Source organism: Corapipo altera, unplaced genomic scaffold, assembly GCF_003945725.1.
Source record: "Corapipo altera isolate COAL_440 unplaced genomic scaffold, ASM394572v1 46, whole genome shotgun sequence".
Lineage (NCBI taxonomy): Eukaryota > Metazoa > Chordata > Aves > Passeriformes > Pipridae > Corapipo > Corapipo altera.
In genome coordinates this window covers 17,418,825-17,440,205 of record NW_020884883.1, presented here as the reverse complement: position 1 = coordinate 17,440,205, position 21,381 = coordinate 17,418,825, and the positions used below count along the sequence as shown (strand labels likewise).

The following is a 21,381-nucleotide window of genomic DNA, read 5'->3' as shown; positions in this document are numbered from 1 at the left end:
TGCATATATGTAAGGGGGGGGATGGTCCAGTCATCCTGCAGGTTTTTCGTCCCCCAGCAGTAAAAAAAAATTGTCAGCTAAGTTTTGTTCTTTTTTTTTTGTCTCCAGTTAAACAAATGGAAAATTGTGAATTTCCTGTCTAAAGCTGGATACCAGAATTCATATGCAGGTGCTTCAGTTAACATGCATGATATTCTGAGACTCTCCATGCTCAGAAAAGAAAGTATGAAAAAACGTTTAAAAGACATTCCTTGATTTTAATGGACATTGAATCAGTTCCCAAAGGGACTGTAAATATAGGAGAACATGAAGTTTGGTTCAAGCCTTGGGTTCATTCTTGAAATTCCTTGTGGTTCCCACTACATCTTTCAAAGCTCAAGGGATTCAATTTGAAACACTTAAAAATACAAGTAACAACATTTTCTTCCAAAGAGTATAAATTAAAGGCATTGTTTGAGAAATGAGTGGGAACATGTTGGTTCTTCATGCTGGATAGAGGAGAAATTATACTGTAAGTACAAATAACCAGAATAATTTGGATCATGATTCTCTCTCTACTGAGTGAGATTGGAACTCCTGAGTGATAGTACACAAGTTTTCACACTATATGAAAGTTGACATGCTGGTGGTAATGGCTAAGTCACTGGTCCACGTTGATTGCCTGGAAAACATATGTGTTTATTTTCTATGATTATAACTCCTCTGTCTCTTTCTTTCTTGGCTATCCAGAGCTCCTCCTGATGACAAGGAATTCCCTTAGCTCACGTGAGAGGACAGTCAGAAGAGTCAGACCTGCTTAGTGCTCCATGACACATTCTTACTTCATTTTCCAGTCTGAGAAATATTTTTGGGGTATGATTTTTTAATAAATTAATGCTTAATACAGACTTATTTTCATTTTATTTATCACAGTCACAATCTATGAAGTCTACAACTATTAAATTTTGTGACAGAATGGTAACAAAGATCAGAATCTGATCTTACTAGTTTAACTAGTTTAGTTTAGGTTTAACCAGTAAAGTTATTCATTATGTATACACATTCCTACAATGCATATGTTGACAAAAATATATACACACACACATATACATAATTTTTTTTCCCCCCATTAGAGAATTTCAATTTGGGGGAAAATAAAAAATACTAACATTCAAAAAAAGGAGCCAAAATGGCTTGGCTTTCAAATAAAAATGTTGGTCAACAAATACAAACACCAGTTTGGGCTTGGATAAGAAAGTGGAAAGTTCTCTGCACTTTGGATCAAGCCCTGACAAAGTTCTGGTCAATGTAAGAAAACACACTACTGAGCAGGAGAAGAAGTAGAAGCAAATTGCCTCTGTGGGCCTTCACTTTCTATAGTAGAAGAATTGCATGAATCAAAGCATGCACAAAGGCAGTTTTCTGGTAACAAAAGCAGAAATATGACAACAGTAGACTTGCAAATAATCAAGTACGTACAACTGAAGGACTGTTGAGTTTGTCTTTAGATTTAAATTGTTTGGGATTCATACAGCTGCTTATGTTGCCCAAAGCAGACTCCTGACAGCCATTCTAGACACGGAAAATTACAGCATAAACTGTCAGGTTCTGTGAATGTTACCTGCTTTACTGCAAATCGGTGTCCCCAGTGAAAGATAAACCTACAGTACTACAGAAGTCTTGCAGTTAGCAAAAGGCCTGCGTGGAAATGGTGCTCTCTAATGAATCAGCGCCTCAGTTCAGGAGGGACCTTGAATTCCCTGGTAAGTTTAGGGTGAGTTGCTCAAATTCTCAAGGCGCAGCTGTCGTTGGCACAGCTGTCATTGCACACTGTCGTTTTCAGACCACCAAGCAGAAAGAATTGGCTCCTTCAGCTGTGTAAAGCTGCAGAATCCAGTGACTCGGATACATTCTTATACTTTTCTTAAAGCAAGTGTATAAGTACCCTACAGTGTGTGGACCAGAGTGGCTGGTCATCACTTCCAGTGCATGGCTAAATTTAATGGTATAGGAATCATTGAATCATTTAAGTTGGAAGTGACTTTTGAGATCATGAAGTCCAACTGTTGACCCAGCACTGCCACGTTCACCACTAAACCATGTCCCTCAGTGCCACATCTTCACATCTTTTAATACCTCCAGGGATGGTAATTCTCCCACTTCCCTGGGCAGCCTCTTCCAATGCTTGAAAACAAAATGTTCCCTATTATCCAACGCAAACCTCCCCTGGCACAGCTTGAGGCCACTTCCTCTTGTTCTGTCGCTTCTTACCTGGGAGAAGAGACCAACCCCACCTGGCTACAATCTCCTGTCAGGGAGTTGTAGAGAAGCTCCCTCAGTGACTCCTCAACAGGCTTATGCTCCAGACTCTTCACCAGCTATGCTGCCCTTCTCTGGACATGCTTCAGGACCAGGTTGGGTGAAGCAATGCTCTAACAGCTCCATCAACAATTAACAGTAATACTGGCTTTTCTCTGCTTATTCAAAAATCTCACTTATGTGCCCTCCTGCAAGTTTATGTTCACAGTTGTATCTTTGTCATCTTTTTATTGTTATTAATTTAAAAATTTTAGCATATCACACTCTCAGTGAAGAATTCCTGGGTGCATTTAATCTTAGGGTAGGTATGCAATGACTAATAGAAAGGAGCTTTATATTGTCAAACATACATATGAAGGAATACCCAAGAGTACACACTAATGAGTAAGCACAAACTTGTGAAAATATTGAAAATTAAAATACTGTAATTAAACTCTAGACTTTTTTGCAAGTAGAAGTAGTAGTAACTTAAGGAAAAAAATATTAATTTTGTAACTTCTTTGAGGATGAAAATTGGCACTGATTTTCTTAGGGTAGTTAATACACAAATGCAAAATTTCAACTTATCCCCCTTTTACAAATAACTTCAGTTCTATCACACAAATACAGATACTGGAGAATACAGTGCAGTAATTTCCTTGCTGCCACAAGAAGATCTTTACCTGACTGTTTTTTCCCCATCATTACTCAGATACCAAATTTTCCAGTCAGCCTCTGTTGCTCTCTCCACATAAACAAGTCTATCCCCCTTCCCCAACAAGGATACAAATCCATTTTTTTCTGAACATTATCTGACAATTCTGATGATTCAAACACCACACTCACTCTGTAAAATTCTGTTCCTTCAGCTGCATTGTTATGTCACTGACAACACTGACAGTGGAGTTAAGTTCACTAAGCAGTTCTAGGAAGGTTCAGAGGGTCTTTGGCTCTGGGTCAAAACAGCCAAGTTTCTCAGGTACTGACATGACACAAATGAAGTACAGCAATTTTTTATTTGCCAGACAGGCAATGGCCTATGACTACTTAAGAGAAAAGGAGAGGAGAAATTTTTATCCCATTACTTGTGAGGTTAAGAGAGTAAGTAAGGGAAGCTGCAGAGAAGATGGAAATAAATAATGTGTTTTCTGCCTCAAATCCAAAACCAAAAGATTAATTGTGAGCAGATATTAAAAATAAGTTTGAAGAGGATAGTGATAGAAAAAAGAAGAATGAAATAACAGATTAAAGACCACTTGATTGAGTAAACTTATTCAAGCTGGAAGAGCCTGGAGAAATGAATCAATTAAAAATTAAGCCAAAGCAATCTCAGAACTATTAGAAGTCATCTTAGAGAATGAAAGTAGATGGGATGGTCCAAGAAGAATGGAGAGAAGCAGCAAAGTATGTATCTTCAAAAAGGAGAACTGGAGTGATGTTTTGAAAAGGGGCATGGTATTTTCATTGAATCGTAGAAAGATTTGGGTTGAAAGGGACCTTTAAAGGTCATCTAGTTCCAGAACCCTGCTGTGAGTGGGGACATTTAAAAAAAAATGGAAAAATTATGGTGAACACCCTGAGGAATAAAACCAGCAAACAATGGCCTTTTATTTAAAAATGAAAAGAGTAAAGAAAAACTGAATCAGTTGGACTTTTTTCCCGTATAGACCAGAATGTCAGTAGTAACTCAACAACATTCAACATGAAATAAGTTATTAAGAACAGGACAGAAATCAATTCTTTCTCATTTCTACTTGGAAAAGGACATCGTTTCATTTGCACAACCCCCTCCATTTAACTTAGACACCAGAAAAAACAAATCTTTCTTTCTTTAAGGTTCATTAAACACTGGAACACACTATACAAGAGGGTCAAAAAGTCTTCTTCGTTACAAGTCTAAAGGTTAGATTAATAAAAGTTAATGTGAGTGCTAGGTACATCCCGTCTTAATGCTGCAAGGCAGATCCTATTCAGATTCCTGAGGTCTCTCAATTTTGTGTCATCCTACCTAAATTTGACTTAAGATGCTTAGGATTGTTTAAGCATGAAAACCAGTCTGTCTTCAGTGTTTTCTTAACCAGAGCATGCCTGTTCAGCGTTTAGCTATTGCTTCTGCCACAACCAGTCAGCTTCTTGGCACCAGAATTTGATCTGCATTTGTCACTCCACACAATATCCACTGAGACCGCAGTCTGAAGCCATGAGGCACTGTTAGAAGGAGAGGCTGGATACTGCCAGCTTCTGTAAACTTTCTAGGAAGGAAGATCAGAATGATTCTGCACTTTTTTTGATCAACGCATAAAGAAGATCATTTGCTGCTATAGATGATAGCAGTTGATGTGATGATAACCTTGTTGTCTATGTTATATTTCAAACAAGTCTTAGAAGTAAGTGCCATGGCACAGCTTTACTCAGCATTTCTGCACTAAGAAACCCAAATATTGTAGTCAGTTTTCATTAACAGTAACACATGTAAACATTCCATGTCTACAAAGGATGCAGAGACAGCTTACTTTTAAATCATAATGGTAGGAAGTAAGTATAATTTTACACTAAAATTCTTCGCTGTGAGTCTACTGGAAAGAAACTTTATTTCATTTGTAGAAATGACTTTTTTTTTTTTTCCCACATGAATAAGCAAACAGGGCACATGAAGATTTTTTACCTTCTTTAGTAGTAGAGAGGCCAATTCACATCCTGGAAAAACTCAACTTGTTTTATCTAATCAATACCCTGTGATAGTAGGGGCCATGTACAGTAGTAGGATATCGAAGCACAGAACTCTAGAATCCTAGAATTAGTGGGGACTATAAAGACCATTTAGTTCCAACTCCCTGCCATGGGCAGGGACACCTTCCACTGGACCATGTTCCTGGTTCTTTTCTGGACTAGCTCCAGCAGGACAATGTGGATCTCGTGCTGGGGACCCCATTGTAGATAATTTAGGCTCACATCATCACTTTCTTACAGAGGAGGAGCTTTGTATCCCAACACAGTGCAATGTAAGATGCATTTGTTCTTCTGCTAAATCGCTAATATTAGTGTCATTAATATTAGTATCCTCACTTACATTTAAAAAATGAAGCACAGAGATTAAACAAATTAACCACAGTCACCAAGGACTGTCCATATCTCAGAGAGGGAAGAAGAAACACAAAAAAATTATTAAACTACTTCTTTGAGAAGAATCAGTAAATCCTTGAGGTCTTTGATGCAGAAGGCAGGGAGAATCTGAAGCTTGGTAATACTTCAAGTAGTAGTAAGATACACAAGGAAATGTGTTCCAAATCTAGATCCTTCCATAAAGGTAAATCTCAGCACACTGCATCCAGATAAGAACTGGACCTTAACCACAACTCTGAGAAAAAAAATTCCCAGCTTGATTAAGGATAAGGAAAAGATAGAGTATATTTTTTAAAACTAATCTGAAATGTAGGTAGAAAAAGAATGATTTTAATTTTACGTGCCTAAATACTTGTAAAATGATTGTAATTGATTGTTCACATAGTAGGATTGTTGATAATTTCTTGTTTATTTAGTTTTCCTTTAGTTGCTCTGCTGCTTTAGTGGTAACTAGAGTAACTAAGGGATCCCAACGAGGGACTAAATCACTCTCACAGTATTTAGTGGTTTACTCTTTCTCTAGAATCTCAGTGTAAGAGGTGAAATCAGACCTCATCCTACCAGTAAAATGCCTGTGAAGGTTCAGATTTTGGGGACAGAGGGTCTAACTGTGGAATCAATGCACTGCTGACTAACATTGTCCAAAGAGAGGAGTTTCCTTGGGCTGTAGGAATTATCAGTGATATAACAGTATTTACACCTTCTGAATGTCATGGAGCTTACAGCAACAAATATATAATGTACACTCACGATCTGATGCTGAATTTCCTGCAGAAATTTTGTTTTGACTAAACTTATAATTCTTTATCTCATTTGATAAATGGTATTTTGTTATAGTAAAAACCATCTAGACAGAAATTAAATCCTTTCTAGGTCCATTCTCCTCGTGATGCCACAACATGCACAACTTCTTCTCTAATCAGATTTATGCAGACATGCTGACAGAGGGGTTTACACCCTGCTGTGTCTTTCCTTCTCAAAAAGTATTCAGGGTAGAACTGTTCTTTTAAGAAACAGATCATTATCATAATAAATTGACTAATACACAGAGCTGGGTTTTATAGCAAGAATGTTTAACCAAGTGCAAGGAAACCTCAGTCAGTTGAACCATGAGTCTTTAGTGACAAGGACCTCAGGGAAACCTCTAGTGCTGCACAGGAGATTTCTTTATCCCTGGATTTTAGCACTTCAGACAAATACAGCAAATGAACTTAAATCTATCACAAATATCATAAATGAAATCAGTTATGCTTAATAGATATTTTAATTTCCTTAAAAACATTTCTGCCAGACTATGGCCACTTCACAGGCCTGAACATGTTGGTGACTTCCAGCTCCCAAGATCTGGCCTATTCCCATTACAATGTAAACCCCTTTTAAAAAGCAACAGTGCACCAGAGGGCTCTTCTGTCAACCATACAGACTATGACTGATGCCTTCATGTGTACTCCAAGTAATTGCACTTATTTTTGCTCACATGAGCACTTCTGAAAGCCTTTTAAATAATTCTGGGAATTGCTGATGAGACCGAAACATGAAAGAGTTAGTCTCCTAGTGGGCATTTCAGTGGACCCTGGCAGAGAGCAACCCCATGAACGTTTGAGGCTGAAGAGCACTGAGGAGAGAGGCAAATATTTGATTCTGTCTGGTTTGGCCATATTTCAGAAATCTCACTATCAGCCCAACACTGCTCCCATAGAATTCTGCCAACTTCGCAGCCATAGCTGTAGATGCCTGTAGAAGAAGAAAATGGTGCAATGATGTGGCAGTTATAGCTGAGTTCCTCCCTTGCCTTCCAATTTCCTAAGAAACACCAGTCTGTACATTAGATTAACATGAATCTGTTGGAAATACAGATTAAAAGTGACGGTTCACATTCTCTTTTGATCTCCTTTCTGGTATGTTCCCTCTTCAGTTAATTAGTTCCACAGTCCTTGACAGCTTCCTTACTGTACCCTTTCCCATCCCCCTCAAAATAAATGTCCCAGACAACATGCAGAAGCCCAAACAACTACGAGAGCTGGACTAAACCATATCACATCCTCTAGGCACATCCTCAGTCTTTCATCAGTTTGTGTTTCTCATTTTGCAGACTCTCAAGCCAAACACTGTTATCCCTGTTTACACAGAGACCAGCATGATGGGGCCTTGATCTTGATTTGAATTAAGAATAATTAATGCTAACAAGAATTTGGCATCTCTGATTTTGAATCTTATCCAATTTTGTATCTTTCATATTGAAAAGACCTTTCCAGAGCTTCACCATAAGCATCCCTGGGTAGAAGCCCAGGGCTGAGCGCTGGATATGAGCCAAAGAACTGCTAGACCAGACACAAACATATTTCTGACTGAACTGTGGTGACATCACTTTGTATTCAAGGTTCACTTGCTATAGTTCATTTTAAGGTCAAATTTTAAAATTTTTCATGCTTAGAAGCTCCCCTTCTTCTTGTTAGAAGGAACAGAAATATTTAATAATACACCACCTCCATCCCCCCCATGCATAAAATAGAGCTGAACACAGAGAATATTTCAATGGATGTGATCAGTCATTGGGCTGCACACCTCATTATGGGAGATTTAGGTTTGAGCTAACGTATAGTGCTTGCAAATTGTACATAAAGTTGGAATCCTGCTTAGTTTTCTGCTGTGCTTAGCAATGAATTAAAATGCACTTTTCGCTGTTTCTCATTTAAGCCTTTTAAAGAACATTGTAAACAAGAACTGCACATATGGAATCTGCTATTCATTGATGGGAGTTTAAGTGACATAGAAGACAAGATAATGAATTTAGATCAAGTCATTGATGGATTTATTATATATTCATTTATGCTAAAAGCATAGGAGAGATTTGTGGCACTGATCAGAACACTTTATCACCTGGATTTGATAGTTCGGTAACATCCAAAAGAATAAGGTACTAGTTTTTTTTCAAGAAAGGAAAATGCTTTGATCAAGTGTAGATTCTGGCATCCAGCAAAAATAATCTATACTTGAATCATTACAGAAATAATACATTTGGTAATTTGCTGATTTCTGGCAGAGAGGGAGCAATTGTGAATTCTTCAAAGAAAAGCAAAAGTGGTTAAATAGTTGAAGAAGTAAATAGAAGGTGTAAAAGAATACACGTCCAAAAAATGACCAGTGCACTAGTAAGTTTGAGCTAATAAAGAAAGTGAAGGAGTGCTTGAAGGAATGGGACCTATTTCTGAAGTTATACATGAGACAAGTGTATAATGTTAGCAGTCTTGGGACCTAATTTTGAAAGGGGAAAACCTTTACCTTCCATTGACAAGATACATTCATCTGCACAATCTGAAGTTTCCGAACTGCAGGATTCCAGAGCATAACAAGCAATAAGCAGAAAAAAATCACTCTTAACTTTCCCCAGTGATATTAGTCATCAGAACAATGAGTCCCCTTCCTTGAACAGACAGAAAAACACCTGGGCAAAGCTTTGTGGGGATTTATCTCTCTTTGAAAGGGATATAGTCTCTCTGACCATGAGTATTTTTCACACAGCTCCAAAGTCTAATGGGATACCATCTTTTCACTCGGACGGAAGGTTGGGTGCTGTGGTTTGTAATATGCTAAGGAGAGAGTGAGTGCTGCATCTTGGCTAAAGTAGCTCAAGTCCAAGACCAAGTTCTACCCGAGTAAAGCAGGGCTGGCTTCTACCTTGATAATTAACAGGTCAAATCCTGTCAAATTCCTACACTAATAATTTCTGTTCGGAAATTACTCCATCTGGTGACAATGTGGTACAGAGCACAACACTTACGGTCTTCCCTCAGCCACTGAGGTTTCCATCTAGACTTCTTATCTTGATGTAAAAAAACACCTTTTCTGCAGTGAAGAGATAGCTTCAGACCAAAGGCAATGAACCCATCTGCTGAAAGGGTGATATTTTTAACAGTGTTGTTAGTCCAAGATTTGCTGACATTTGTTTACTTCAGAAAAGGGATGGGAAGGCAGAGCAGGACACAACATTACCCTTTCATTTCTGTTTGCTTGGAGTGAAGGAAATATGGGGACTGACTCAGCAGTTTCAAAAGTAGCTATTAAATCTCCCTTTCTCTTCCCAGAAAGCCCAGGTTCTGCATTGCACTGGAACTTGGAGGAAGGCTGCTCCGCTACCCTTGCCAAGCCTGGGATGGTGTTCGGAGCACTGCAGCACCACGGATCTGGCTCAGTTTGTCCCACCAGTGAGACTGCTCATGCTGGGAAGCATCCTCATATTTGTCTGCTTCAGAGTCACAGGCAGCTGCCAAGCAGCTGATGCAGAGACATGGCTGCTGCCCTACTCTGTGATACACAGGCTGTGCTGCTCACACAGTAACGCTCCAGGGGAGAAGCAGCGTCTCCTCTATTCCCAATGTGGGCTTATAAATTTAGCCTAGGGATCACAGTTTGCCAGTGTGGGATGGGTAGGTTACATATATACCATTTATCAAACAGCAGTGCCAGGGAATGCTGTAGATGCAGGAATTCATTCAGGTGAGCTGCCAAATGGTTATAAAAATCCTCAGAATGCCTCTGCGTGGGCAAAAGCCTTTCCTTGGACCTAAAAGTTTCTCTCATTAGACAAGGAGTGAAAAGCAAAATGAACCAAAGAGAGAAGAAATTACTTATCCAACGACTGGAATAAAATCCTACTCCTTCCTTTTCATTATGCAGCTCTATTGAAAAATGAAAACTGCAACATACTGATGCTCTGCCTGCTGCTCCTGGGCTCTCAGCTACCCTTGTGTCAAATTGGTTCAAAACCCTATAACACTAATATGGACCATTCAGGAAGTTAAAAGAACTTGCATATATTTGGGGAGAAAAACTCCATGGAAAGGGTCAGTAAAGTCAGAACACATTTGGATGCAGCAGCCAGTGAGCCAAGAGGCAGCTGGAGCCTGGTGGGAATGTTTTGGGAAAGTATGACTTGATGCTTGATCTGTTGAAATCCTCATTTTTAAAGCATTTGCCATTGGTTGCTATCAGAAATAAGATACTGAGCTAGATAAACCCTTTGGCCTGAATCAGTCTGAATGCTTTTACATCCCTGTATATTCACGGGTCTGACTGCATTAAAATCCAAATGCACAGGAAGAATGAATTAAAGCCGTGCAGCTCTTCTGGCCCTTGATTCTGGCATTTAAGTTTTTGACTTTACTAATTTTAGCATTGTAGCAATACCATTCAGAAATCTGTCTTTAAATTGCTGTCTTTCACTGCCTGGTCTCAGGTCCCATTACCCTCACCACTTGTGCAGAGAACTGATTAAAAATTGATTATTTTGCCATGGGTTGATATAGCAGTGCATGCATCAGTTCCCTCATGCACTGCATACATGAATGACTATCATGTATGATAGTCATGTGAGATTGTTATGGCAGTGAAATTGAGGCAAAAAGAAATCTAGTTTTAAATTACCAGAAGGATCACCAGAAGTGAACACATGGCATTGACAAGCCTTGTTCTCACGTAGCACAGGATTTTTATTACAATTTGTTTGCTTAAAGTCTGATATCAATCAGTATATATGTGTCATACTCTGAGGATTTGTATCTTGGGTGTTAGACCAAGACATAGAGGAAGTAAACTGTACAAATTCATAGACATCTGTTAAAACATGTTGCTTCTGCAATTTTTCAGATAGCACATGACTTCTGCTTTTTCTGCAAGCCGTAGACTCCTTCCCTTGTTGTTTTTCAGCCTTTCCAAGAGGCAGGGCTGCCACCACCGAAGGACTCCTTCCCTGCATGGCTCTGATTCACTCTCCAAATCACTGGCCAGAGGACCCCATGAAGAGCTGGAATTAGACCAACAAGCTCTTTCTCAGTTTTGTGGGGCATGGCTTCACATTCAAGCTGCTTCTCATAAACCCTGATGAAATGGTTGTAAATAAAGCACACGAGGAGCTTTCTTTTCATGGCAAAACTCCCACAGACATCTGATATGCCCAGTGTTGGCATTAAAAACATGAGTGGGCTGGCTTGTGCAGGACTTAAAAAAAGCCTTTTTTAAGTAGCATTTAGCAGCTCATTAATGTATCTGAAACCTGACCTTTAGCATCTCCCCATCCCAGGGGGAGATCATTAAGGTTTTCTCTTAATTATTATTCTGTCTAAACTCAGCCTGAAAGTTTAAGGCTAAACTATGGTCTTAGAAGAATATATATGACACATTTCTGTTTTGGGGAGTGTTCTTTTTGCTTGGAATACTAGGAACAGTGAGTCAGCTGGCTGCTCATCCTTTTCCTGTTATTATTTTGAATATCCATAATTTCAAATGGTAATAATTTTGATCATGAAATTAGTTTGAACATGTTTAATACCTCAAGGAGTCTGGAGACGGAGTGCTCTCTCTGATGAATCTTTTGTTGTGCATAGGTCCCTATGGAGGTCATTTCTAATCAGCATCCATTCGAATGAATTAATTATTTCTAGGGTTAATTTTCTGTCACAGAATCCAGCTGGTGCAATCTAAGCATGTAAGCTATGGTATGTTACTCCTTTAGCCTCTAGAACAGAACGGCCATTCACAAACCTTAATTTGCACCAGGGAATTATTTGGGAAAGTGCCATGAACAGGGCAGAACCATGTCAGGGAGCATGCAAAAAATTTAATACTCTTTAGACAGTCATAGGCCTGGCCTGCTCTGTTTTCTAGTAAAGGCTTTAGCCAAAGGATGATGCTGTTCTGCCACTGCAAGTGCACAAGAATCCCACTGATGTGGAATTTCTGAGTTCTGTTGAGGTACCTAACTGTCATGTATACATCTATACACTTGGGGGATGTGTGTCTTAATCCCTTTGTGGACATTATAAAAAGCACAATATGCTAATTCAGTTTATCATGTTTTTATAGAGATGACTTCACTGGTTGAAAGTGTACTGGTGTGAGGGCGAGGGGCTGCTTTGCTTTATAGGGTGACTGACAAAACACTGTATCACTAATGTCAACTTTAGGCCCAAACCCTCAGCTGTTTAAAGCCCATCACTTCTACTTCACTTTACAGTGTGCATTCATTAATTTCTATGATCATTAAAACCAACATATACAATAAGAACTGGGGAGATGATCTCTTCCTCTCTTTTCGCCTGTCATGCTGCTTCAGTGGTCCTTCCCCCTTAAAAGGTATGACAAATAGATTATCCTTTATAAGAAGCCCAAAGCTGTGAAAGAAAAAGGAGGAATGTGGAAACTGCTTGATCAAACTACTTTAAACTCTTTGGGTTTTAGTGTTTTTTATACATTTTAAAGTGCTGTGTTTTCAGTCATTGCAATGGGCACAAGGCAGAGATAACCCAAACCCAGACTGCTGATCCCATTTAATAGTTTGGTACATGTAAAGATGTAAAAAATCTGGAGAGAAGCAGCCTCTTAAGTCTGTTACTAAGAATGCTTTGCTTGCTAAGCTCAGAAGAAAGAAAATTATAATCTACACCAGAAGCAAGGTGCTGACAGTTCCCAATGAATCACTGATCTCACAGCCTGCTTAGTTTTATTACTTTTATGTCAGCAAAGCTTTGTGAGAAGCACTTCACGATGTACTCTCAGTACATTGAATTTACTTAGAAAGTCAAATAACAATAAATATAAGCCAAACCATATGTGTAAATCACTGCAATTTAAATGTAGGACAGAATGCAAAGTTATGTTTTGTTTTAGAAAGAGGTTTTAAGATTACTTGCCTCCTACAGGAACCTATATATCAGTTTATTTTAGTTGATTGCTTCTGAGAATGTTGCCCATTCATCCAAACAATGGCATCGCAAATTGCTCTTTCCCTTCAGTTTTAAAGAACTAAAAGTGATTTTAGATATTGTCATGAGTTATCATTATAACACTGAGCCAGAAATTTGTACCATTTCAGCCTATATCTCTCAAGCTGATAAATTATTGTTATAATGGTGTTTTCATTCATAAGGCTCCAACTGCACAGTACAAGCTTAAAGGCTTGCTGAAAAGAAATCAGAGCACTAGGGCAAAATATAAAAATGTGACAGCAAGAAGTATTAAAATTCATTTTCTTACAACAATAATATCTGCAGTCTGTAAGATAGTCCCTGTGTGGAAAGTGGAAGGTGTCCCTGCCCACGACAGGGAGATTGGAATTAGATGATCTTTAAGGTCCCTTCCAACCTAAACCATTCTATGATTCTAGGATTCCAAAGGGTATTTTTCAAGAGAAGCAGGAAGTTACAAAAAAAAAAATTACCCCCCTAAAAAATTGCTACTCAATTTGTATTTTGTAACCTCTTTTTAGATATAATGTAATTCTTTCACATGAAATACTAAAAATAAGTATCTTTTCATTTTACAGGGAAAGATGAAATATTCACATACCCATGTACATGGAGTTCTGCTGCTCTAGCACAAGACCACTGCAGTTCTCTGCTGTTTTCTCGGGTGGGAATGTTGCTGAGTACCTCAGCCTTCTCCTCACCTGCTATGACCAGTTTGCCAGCCTTTTTTATCGGGAGCGGTGGTGAATGCCTTCTTTGACCTTCCTTTTCTGGTTGACATACCTTTTGGTGCCCTTCATGTTATTTGTGTCACTTGCCAAATTGAGCTCTAAGTGCCCCTTGGCCTTCCTCATCCCATCCTTACACAAACGGATTGTGTTCCTATAATCTTTCCAGGATACTTGTCCCTGCTTCCACTGACTGTGCATTTTCTTCTTGTCCTTCAGTTTGATCAGCAGGTCCCTACTCAGCTATGCTGGTCTCTTGCCTTCCTTGTCTGATTCCTGCCTCCTGAGGATTTCTTGCTCTTGCGCCTTTATGGAATATTTTCTTAAAGATCTGCCAGCTGTGTTCCCCTGAGGCCAGTTTCCCAGGGGATCCTACTGACAAGCTCCTTGAAGAACTGGAATTTTTTTTCCTAATGTTCAGGGTCTTAACCTCACTCTTTGCCTGACCTATATCCCTCAGGACTCCAAACTCCACCAATGCATGATCCCTCCAGTTCAGGCTGCCTCCAATCTTGACATCCCCAGTTAGTTCACTGATGTTGGCGACCATCAAATTCAATATTGTGTCCCCTCTGACAGGGCTCTTTATTACCTGGTTCAAGAGTTATCCTCCATACATTCCAGGAGTCTCCTGGATTGCCTACAGCTTGCTGTGCTACTTTCCCAGCAGATGCTGGGTTGTTGAAGTCCCTCAACAGGAAAAGCACATGCAAGCACAATGTCTCCTATAGCTGGAGCAAGAAGTCTTCATTAACAGGCTCCCCTTTATCAGGGTAGCCTGTAGTAGACACCAATAAAAGGTTCCCTTTATTGCCTTGGTCTCTCACTCATACCCTCAGGCTTTCAACATGTTCTTATACACAAGTCTTCACACTCAATTCACATCTTGATGTAGAGGGAACTCCCTCTATCTCTTCTTCCTCCCCTGTCTCTTCTGAACAGCCTGTAGCCACCAATAGCCTCACTCCAGTCATGAGATTCACCTCACCAAGTCTCAGGAATGGCCACTAGATCACAGCTTTCTAGCAGCACGATGGCTTCCACCTGCTCCTGTTTGTTACTCGTGCTGCAAGTATTCATTAGAGGCACTTCAGATAGGCTGTCAGCTTTCTTGCCTTCCTACCTCTTAATTCCTTTGAGATATTTCCCTGGTGTTTCCCTTCTGGCTTCTGTTACCTCGGGAGACCCTGGCTCATCTCTGTAAGACTTCAAGTGTGCTCCAGTGTACTCAGCTCATCTCAGAGTACCAGTCTGAGGGTCCTGGATAGCACCCCATCTTTCTAACTTTAGCCTGTCATCCCACAGCTTGTCACATGCAGGACAAATATTATCTCCCTTCCCCTTCAATTCTAGGACAATCTAGCTTGTCTATTGCAGATCTTACAGGTGTCTGTCCCCTTCCATTGACATAAAGGAAGCTCAAAGAGACAGAGCTTCAGAGCTCAATTACGGCAGATGGGTTGAATTCAGGTGTGTGTAAATAAAGACCACAATGATCTCTGAGGAACTGGCTTATTTGGTGAGGTAGGAATTTGTACTGAATCCAAGGAGGTGGCTGGCAATGCTGAGTTTCCACATCATGAAGTGATCAAGCAGATGGTCACATTTTGGCTGTTATGTGGTGGGGTTGTCTCCATGGGGTATTTGAGACCTTATAAAAATATGTGCCGATACAGACTGAAAGTTGTTGTGGAATTATTACTGTTAGGAGGTCTGCCTTCTCCATGCCAACAACAGCTAGAAGAGATGCCCTTGCACAGTAAAGAGAGCAATATCTGATTAGCAGGGAATAAAACTGTGGCATCAGCGGATCATGCAAATGTTATGGTTGCAAACTGCCAAGAAGCCTGTTGTCAATTAATTTTCTCACAAACCATTCTGCAGAAAATTCTTCTTTGCCTTTGTCACTAGCAGAACAATGATGGCAGATTTTATTACTTCTGGAACAGCAGACTGGGAAGTGGTGTGTCCAAGCAGACTTGCCAGCAGCCCAGATGAAGGCAGGGTTTGCTCATATATCTTCTCTTTGTCTGCTTTCTGGTCTTTCAGGTATGAACTAAGTGGAACAGAAAACAAAATGTTCACTCTCTTATTGGCCTTTTTTTCTCCTTTTTTCTCCTTTTTTCTTTTAGTATAGGTGGTTGACAGACTTTTCTCAATTTCTTTTTGCAGATTGGTTTATTCAGGAGTAACTGTCTTCTTTTCAAGGTCTACTCCTTGGTTGAAGGGTGCTCGATGTCCCCTGGTATTTGGTGACTCCCACTGCTGTGATTCTTGCAGCTTGTCAGGAAATCCAATCCCGGCCTTGTTATGAACGATCTCACTTTTTCTGTGACCCCTGTTTTTGTTTCTGAGAGCAAAAACTTTAATACTAGTCAGGTTTGCCCTGAGCTTGCCTTAAAGAGAAGGTAAATTTCTGATGGAAATCACAAGTTTTTGTTCAAAGAAAGTAGCAATTTTAAGCCCTTGGGTTACAAGGATGAAGAGTCTAAACTAAAAAAAAACAAGCGTAGAAGTTACTTAAAGCAAGGATCCTGTTTGGCCTATTCTTTCAGGTTTCTTTTGGCCTATTCTTTCAGGTTTCTTAGCCAGGGAACTCGTTCACACATTCACCCCACAAACACTATCCCTTGAAGAAGGACTTTGGAGACATGCACTAACCTGCACAGGCACAATTTAACTTGAATATTGACCGAAGAAGCAGCTAATCACGACGAGAGGTATGCAAACCTTTTATTGCGGTTCTATTCAGCAATTGCCATCACTTGGCTCTTGAAATACCCCGTCATGTCTCAGTAATGCTTTCCATCCACCCCTTATTTTTTACTAAAGAGGAGGAATTACTTAAGCCTTGTTGATAAGTATTCAGCATCCAAGAGTGTCTTAGTCTTATTTGGGAGTAGATTTGGAACAAGGAGGAATCTTGGTGCGATTTTCTTGTATCTTTATTCTTTCGGGACTGAATTGTTGCTGTTATATCTCACTTTAGAATCATAGGATCATTAAGGTTGGGAAGGACCTCTCAGATCATCAACCATTAACCAGCCACTGCTACGTCTATCACTAAACCACGTCTCTAAACACTACATGTGTTAGTGCCTTTCGAACACTTCCAGGGATGGTGACTCCACCACTTCCCTTGGCAGTCTGTCGCAATGCCTGAACACCCTTTCAGTGAAGAAATTTCTCCTAATATCTGACTTTCCGCAGTGCAACCCGAGGCCGTTTTATCTTGTCCTATCACTTGTTACCTGGGAGAAGAGACCAACTTCCCCTGGCTACAACCTCCTTTCAGGGAGTTGTAGAGAGTGATAAGGTCTCCCTTGAGCCTCCTTTTCTCCAGGCTAAACAATCTCCTTCCCTCAAGCACTCCTCATCAGACTTGTGCTCCAGACCCTTCCCCAGCTCTGCTGCCCTTCTCTGGACACACTCCAGCACCTCAATGTTTTTCTGTCATGAGGGGCCTGAAACTGAACAAGGTGAGGCCTCACCGGTGCCCAGTACAGGGTGACAATCACTGCCTTCGTCCTGATGGCCACACTATAGCTGACACAAGTTGCTGTCTTGCACCATAAAGTCTAGGTTTGCTTTGTTGTAAATTTACAGAGTACGAATGCAGCCAACTAAAATTTCTCCTTTTTGTAAAAACACATAATTCTTTCCTCCCTCATTCTTAGGAGTTGGCTTTAAAAGTGCCTTTTAAATGCCTAAGCCAAGCGAGATGAGACAAAGCTAGAGAACAGAGATTGACTGTCTTGTTTGGGGATTATGTCACTCATCTGGGACTGAATCCAGTGACATCTCAATTCAATCTCAATTCAACAAATATTGCCAGAGCAGACTAACAGTGCCTAGATAGGCACTGCCTCACCCCCAGTGCTTGTGCTGCATGGTGATGCAGAGACTGTGCTGGACTGTGAACCAAGTGGGCGCTAATTCTCTCTGATAGACAGAGGAATTAACCCTGGAACAGGATCTAAGCAAGTATGGGTTCTCTTTCCATTGATTTACTGACAGGAGGGGGATATTTTTCATCATTTGTTAATGCAGGGGTTTTTTTTCATTTTCTTTGCTTTATTTTCCCCCAGGGCCTAAAAAAAGTGATTCAGGACAAATAGAACATTTTATGTCAGAGTATTTTTTTTTAACTTGTCTTTTTCTAGCAAGAAAAGGATGGAGAGTTAGATGTAACTTTTTCAGACTTGAGACTCTCCAACTTGAACCTGAATTTTACAAATTCATGAAGAAATTTTCCTATAGAAAGTCCTTACGTGCTTAAATGTAATTTGGTAGACTTTAAAGACTTTGGAAAGAATTTCAAAGAAATGTTTAGAGAACTGTAAGAAGAACATAAAAATTTCTCTGTAAAATAACAGCCTCAGTATGCCACAGTCTGAGGGGGGATGAGGCTGTGACACAGTACGGATGGGTCCAGAGACAAGGTACAGGTGCAACTGGGATACTTTATTGAGGGGTATAGGGATTTTATGAGTTTCAGGTGGGGAAAGGGCTAGAATATGGGGTGGAGCATGAGACAGACAAACGGGGGAACAAATCGGGGTAGGGACACAGGCAAAGGGGGAGGAACGTGGGAGGAACCAGGGAAGGAAAGGGCGAATGGTAACTGTCTTCTCTCTGCAGCTTCTGCAGCCTATCGGAGAGGGGAGTGGGGAATCAGGGAGCAGGCAAACCTGTGGCAAGCCCGGGCGTGCCCAGGCTGTGCACTGTGTGGTGTGGATACAATGCAATACACGTATCCAAAACCACATAATAACGGTAAAGTCCATATAATAACTGAAACGTCCATATAATAAAGTCCTGTCAGTTGCTGTATGTTTTTCTCCATGCCTGGAACCTCTCCCATCCTGAATCTTGTTCCTTCACATCAGTAAACACTCTCACATGAATTCTAGATGCTTTCACACGGTCCTACTCTAACATCTTACATGCTCAGCTTGTTCATGTTCTTTTTTCAGTCCATAATTAACTAAGAGAGGAAACAACCAGCACGATGGATCCTCAGTTCCCACCCCCAGATGTTTTCTCTGCAAGGCTGAACATGGTATGCCCTGATATTTGTTCTTTATTCTTCAAAGGCATCAAGCCAAAGATAGGCACTTGAGCTTCCTCTTTAGACAAAGAAATGATTAATTGGATCTTAAAATAGGTGGGGTGAATTGGTCTCTGGACACACCCACCTCACATCACTGACTCTTGAGGGAATCTGGAAGCCTAATTTTCAGGCTGATGACTCCAGGTGAGATGACATTATAGGTACTCTTAACATTAAAAAGTCAATTAAAAATATATGTAGACATCTAAACTGACTGACAGACATCTCAGAATTTCTCCTTCTACCTCAAAGACAACTTTGAAAATCCTACTATGCATGCATGTGTAGACATTTAACAGTTTTCCCTTAGAAACTTTTGAACTTTTATTACACTCAGCTTCACAAATGTCACCCTAACAATTTTCTTGAGAACTTTTTCAAACTAAAACAGCTGAGAAAGTACTAACAGTCTATACTCAGAAAAAGATGAGTGCACCAAGCTTATTTAGTATCAAAGCATCTGCTGAAATGTTTACTGGAAACTAACCTATAATTTAGTGGAGGTTTCATGCAATAAAATGTGATTAGAAGCCAGTACTGAAAAGTTCACCATGACAATTCTGGAGTGGGAAAAAAAGGTGAACATTGTAGACATTTATTTTATAACACCTTTAACAGAAGAGTACTCAGTGAGGCTTTGGGCTTTCATAAATTCTAGACAAAAATATTCATATTGAATCCTAAGGACTTCAGTTCTTCATAAGTAATTTTACTGAATTTTTTTTTTTTCTAAAAGGGCTTTTGAATTTTTTTGTTGTTTCTGTAAATCAAGATCCTGATCCATATCTCTTTTACATCAATGTAATTTAATGATTGTGGCATTCTGAGTACCAGAGTAGATGTTGAGGAATTTGGGCTGATAACATCAATGTAGAATGTGATTAACTGAGAAACACTGACCATGAGAGACACAGGTGTAGAACTGTGATTCAGGAGGGGGGAATCCCTCAAGAACATGAGTAATTTCTCATAGTGTCAATATTTCTGTCACAAATTCTGGTACATACATCTCATTTCATTTTTGTCAAGGTATGGTAATTACTACAGAGTGTCAATTATCATTATGACACACATTAAACAGAGGCATTTGACACATGCCAGACATAAAAAGCACATGAAGAGGGACAAGTGATCTGGCATCCATTATTTATGGCAAAATAAAAATATAAGAATCCTAAAATAAATCACTTTTTATATCTTTACATTCAACTTTATGCTTCTAGGATATCAAATTGGTTTAATGTGACCTGTTCTTGACAAATTCATATTAACTCTTTTTTGTCACTTTATTATCTGCTAGTGTTTGCAAACTGATTGTTCAACAACCTTCTTTCCTATCTCTCTGAGTAACAAGTTGCCTGATCTATAATTTTATGGATCCTTCTGGTTATGCTGCTATTTAAAGATAAGAACTTATCTCCACGAGTTCTAAGGGAATGATTGCTAAAGTTTGCAAGGTTATTTCAGATAGTCTTTTGAACCTTTGGAAAATAATTTTCATTAGGGTCTGCTGGGTTGGAGACATTTATCTTATCTGACAACAGATGGTTACCCAGAATCACCAGGGACTCCATTCAGATCCCCAAGCTAAGTGTCCAGGACTTGAGTATTCAAGGTACCCAAACATGACTGACAGGATTAATACTGTTAGAAAATTGTACTGAGTCCTGAAAGTGGAATGTATTTATGGAAATATAGAACACATGTGATTAACTGAAAAGCTGGACTGACTATGTTTGTTTAGCAGTGACAAAACCCATTAGTGGAAATGTAGACGTCCACTGACATTTTGGATAATCTGATACATGTTTCTTCATGTCCTTTTCATTTGGCAGCTGGAGGCCAGACAGAATATTTCTCAGTGCTTGTTAAACAACAAGGATATACCTACAGTTAAGCAGCTGAGCCCCAGCTTTAACTTCTGCTGATACAATGGGAACCACGAAAGTCTTATCTTGAACCAGGTTGTTTAAGCAACTGAATCAATGTCTATTGCACAAGATGCACAAACATCTACTGCTCCTAAGTAAAATTAATTGTTTCTTTTTTTTTTCATTTTCAAATATCATATTTACTGTAATGCTATTCTTCCACAGAGGAAGCTTTTATTTTGCAATAATCCTACTGTACAACTAATAAATTGTGGTGGTAATAATATGGGAAAGCCTGGTGGTAACAATCCAGGTCATGTCTGTTGTTCCACACAAACCCAGGCTAGATTTTAATCACACTTGTCCTTGCAAGTCTATATTTTCAGACTGATCTAGGAATTCAGTTAGTGTTATGGTTGGTGATATTCTTATTCCACCTATTCCCACCAAGACTGGGCATGACTTGTCAGGACATACCCATTATTAGACTTGACCACTCACTACTCATTTATCAACGAAAAAATCAA

General features: G+C 39.6%; 1 protein-coding gene across 2 annotated transcripts in view; it reads right to left on the bottom strand.

Moving 5' to 3' along the window:
• PTCHD4 (patched domain containing 4) overlaps nucleotides 1-21,381 on the bottom strand; it is an 83,858-nt gene that overhangs the window by 5,740 nt on the left and 56,737 nt on the right. The window lies entirely within an intron of this gene.